Below are 4501 nucleotides of genomic sequence, written 5' to 3' on the forward strand. Positions count from 1 at the left end.
CTAGCCCTGAAAAAATCATGAAAAGAGGGCAAACTCGAAAGAACGCCATCAGAGGAGAACAACGTCAGAGGTGCATTCTCTCATTAACCTCAAGTGTCCTCGTTAAACAGCCATGGCTCTCTTGTTTTCAACATTTTAATGCACCACCACTCCCCCCCCCCCCATTGGAATCACTTCTTGCTGGCTGCTTAGCAGTACACTGTGGACTCAGGTCCTGCCTCGGGTGAGTTGATAGCCTTCATATAGATCAGTACAGAAGCAGGTTTCTACATAGCCTTGAGAGGTCTAGTTTGTGCAGAACCCGAAGATGACCCAGCAGAGGGCGATAGTGGGGCAGAGATGGCTCAGATGAGGCCTTCATCAGCCTAGACGTCTGAAAGGGTCTACACCTGCCTGGAGTCTTCCTTCCTTCAAACCATGCATGTTTGGTTGTGGGGAGAAACTATGCCTTCTGTTAACATGAGCATTGGCCAAGGATAAGCTTGCACAGTCCCAAGTTCTAAGAGCAAAATGAGGAGGAGGTATGAAGCCTCTTTTCAAATATACCCTAGAGCCCTGCGGTAAGTCAGTAAAAAAGGACAGGGTTTTCTCAAAATTATAGACACTGGATTGACAAGCTATGCCAGTTTACACTTGCCATGGAGTGAGGTGTTGAGAGAGCTGGGGGCCGCTTCCTGCCGCCCAGCTCCCAGCCACTGGCTAGCTTAGCCCCAGAATAATTACACGGAAACTGTATTCTTTTAAACACTGCCTGGCCCATTAGCTCTAGCCTCTTACTGGATAATTCTCACATCTTGCTTTAACCCATATTTAGTAATCTATGTAGCACCATGAGGTGGCTTACCAGGAAAGACCTTAACTTGGAGAGGAGAACTATAGTGTCTGTCTCACTGTCTTCTTTCTCCCAGCATTTAGTTCTGTCTACTCCACCTATCTAAGCCGCTGTCCTATCAAAGGCCAAGCAGTTTTTTTATTAATTAACCAATGAAAGCAACAGATAGACAGATGACCCACCTCCATCATTTCCCTCTCTGAACTTAGCTCCTTCTAGAGTTTTGAAGGTTGCTTACAATGCACTTCCTGTTAACTTAGGTAATATTATATCCTGCTGGGGTCTTTGAGGGAGTTGAAAAATAGTTATAATAATAGTTTTTCTTAGTTATGGTAAAAGATGACATAGATATAAATATTGTTAACTACAATTCTTGCTTGATAACTGTTTTGTACATGTAATTTTACTATGTTAAAGTTAAAACCTTCTTTTATATTTAGACAGAAAGGGGGAGATAATGTGGGAAGTCCTTCTGTATATGTGTTGCTTTTATTGGTTAATGAATAAAGAAGATGCTTAGGCCTACAGCAAGGCAGAATAGGGCAGGGTGGAAAAATCTACACTGAATCCTGGGAGAAAGTAGATGGAATAAGAGAGATGCCAGGTAGCTGCTGAAGGAGACAGATGGCCTGAAATCTTGCTGGTAAACCACAAGCCTTGTGATAAAATATAAAATAATAGGAATGGGTTAATTTAAGATGTAAGAGCTAGCTAGAAATATGCTTAAGCTATTGGCCAAGCAGTGTTGTAATTAATACAGTTTCTGTGTGATTATTTAGGGTCTGGGTATCCAGAAACAAATGAACAGCCTCCACCTACACTCCCCAGCATTGAACAGCCCACCATCATCTGTTATCTGGCTCTGCACATGGTTGGGTATCCCTTACCTAGAGCTCTGCTGTAAGCCCCAGCCCCCTTACCAGGAATCCTGTTTCAGATTTAATCAAACCAAAGACTCTGTGTTCAAGGCATTTAACAGACTCCCTCCTCTCTCCAATAATTCTGATGCTTCCTAGTATTCAGAAGCCTTGGTTGGAAGCTTCTCCTCTCACAAGCATGAGCAGTTTTGGGAGTGAGGTTGTCTCAATTAAAAGAAGATTCTGAGGCTGAAGTTTTGAGGTGGGGTCATGTTATTTGAAAGAACTTTGGGGTGATATGGTGTGATGGTTTAGATTTGCTTTGGTAACATATGCCTCTTTTTTTTTAAACTTATGCTGCTGGGCAGACCCATAGAGGGACATCAGGGGATGTAACAGAGTCAGGAGCAGTAGGGGGAGACACTGCTCTGCTCCACACTGCCTGCAGTTCACTCCCATCCTCAGTTCCCTGGCCCTTTATGACGTCAATCCCAATTCTTGACTTCCCTGCAGGAAAGAATTTCCGGACAAGCCATTAGGAAGCAGAGCTGGGGATTAGTTTATTTGTTAAGCATTTTCAGAAAATTTAAGAACAGGAGTTAGTGGGCATGGAGACACATAGGGAAGGAGTGAGGCCCACTCCGGAGCACTAGGGTGGGCTGCCCAGGAGAGAGTCATTACGGAGTGACTTTGCAGTTGCTTTTGGTGGCTTCTAAAGTTAACCTCAAGGTTTACTAAGGAGTTCAAATAAGATCACGGGAGGGGTCCTAGGTATTGGATGGGATCCCTATAGGTAGGGTAAAGGCCTAGGTCACAGCACTGCAGGGAAGTCGGGGTCTTCTACTGTCAACAAAGGTTTACCCATTTAAGGTCTCCGGAAGTATTTGAGAACAGCTGAAGGCTGCATTCATGGGCATGTAGGTTTGGGCATGGTGTGTGGTTTGCTGCTGTTTGAACACTCTTCTCTGTACAGTTGCTATGTTGGCAACCTTCACAGCAAAGGCTCTCAATTGTGCTGTGCTGGGATTTCGGATTCTCAGCTGATAGGAAGCTTAGCCTATCCTCTAGCTAGAGCATCTGGGTCTCCTATGTCAGGTTCTCAGAGGGAATGGTGATTTCCAATGGTCAAGTCCTACAAAGAGATCCCTGCTCCACTTCGGGAGTGGAATAGGCTTTGTCCTACAGTGTTTCCCTCTTTGATATTTTAACTCTCTTGTTTACATCTAAGGCCTCATTTCATCATCTAACCTGATAACCTACATTTTGGTTGTCATGGCAAGCAGCAACATGACTTGTTAGCCTGGGTGTTCTTTCAGATTTTAGATTCAGCATCAGTCTGTCTACATATGGATTCCCTCCTCTGGGTCACTTTCCCCAGTGTCTGTCTGTCCTTCCTCCCTCCCTCCCTCCCTCCCTTTCTCCCTCCCTCCCTCCCTCCCTCCCTCCCTCCCTCCCTTCCATCCTGTGCACAAGAGAGTGTACATGTGTCTTCCTTTCTTTCTCCCTCCCTCCCTCCCTCCCTCCCTCAATCCCTTTTTTCCTGTGCACAAGAGGGTGTACATGTGTGTAAATGCATGTAAAGGTCAGAGATCAACCACGAGTTTTGTACCTCTGGTGTCAAACGTTTTTGTTGTTGTTGTAGAGAGGTCTCTCATCGACTAGAACCCACCTATCTGTCTAGGATGGCTGCACAGGGATCCTGTTTCTGACTCCACAACTCTGGGATGGGATCACGCTCAGGTGACTGTTCACCAAGCACTGTAGTGGACACCCTGCTCATAGACATAACTGAAGGAGGGCTGTATTTGTGGAGGCTACTCTCCAATGGCTCTGTTAAAACATGGTCTGCTGTCTTCATATTTTAGTGGCCACAGCTTCAAGGCCAGAATCAGGCTAATCTCAGAAACAAAAAAGATGTTTTCTTAACTACAAATGGTGAAAACACACTTTAGGTAAGATTTTTATAAACACCTGTTTCCTGTGACTAGCAGGGCAGAGATTTACTTTGAAAATCAACTTCAAGGGACAATGTCGTCTGAAATTACAGGACCCCAGAGACTTACTAAACAGAAAAGTCATAGTTTACAGACTCTAAAAGCTAAGCCAAACTTAGAGGAGAACCATTTTAGTTTTGTAGTCCTCTTACCGCCCACTAAGGACAAAGTAAGGGTGAAAAAGACTTCCTATCACAGAGTGCATTAATTCACGCGGCATGGTTGGCAGGGCATTTCTTGGGACCTCTCCGTGACAGATTGCCAAGTGATTAGTGTCATCAAGTTGAGAGGATCCAGACTCACCTGGGAGAGAAACTTCAGGCATGAGGGTGGGGAGATTAACTTGATTACTTAACTGATGTTCAAGGGCCTAACTGTGGGCCATACCATTCCCTGAGCAGGGGACCCTGGGCTATACCCATCGATCTGGGCAGCAGCATCCTCCACACCCCTAAGTCCTGGTTACGGATGTGATGGGAATCAGATGCTTAAGGTGTTTGCTGTCCTGCCTTCCCTGACGTGATCTCTGAGCCAGAACAAACCCATTTCTCCTGAGGCTGCTTTTGTCACAGCTACAGGACCAGAAAGTAAGACGCTATCTAGCGACAAACTAAGATTTATAGTGTGGTAGAGAGTAACTGTCCTATGGTGGGCGCACATTTTAAAGCAGAAGAATTCAATGTCCTGTCAACGAAATGGTTTTGAGTCATTGAATTTTCAGAAAATTCCAGTTTCTTGCCATCTATTCCACAAACTGTCGGTAGAGGGCAGCTGAAGGCTCTTGGCGAAAAGCAGGCGCCATTGGAGCCCCAGTGGCC

Source organism: Microtus oregoni, unplaced genomic scaffold (genome assembly GCF_018167655.1).
Source record: "Microtus oregoni isolate MIOR12 unplaced genomic scaffold, Mior012 000128F_ref0000496, whole genome shotgun sequence".
NCBI lineage: Eukaryota > Metazoa > Chordata > Mammalia > Rodentia > Cricetidae > Microtus > Microtus oregoni.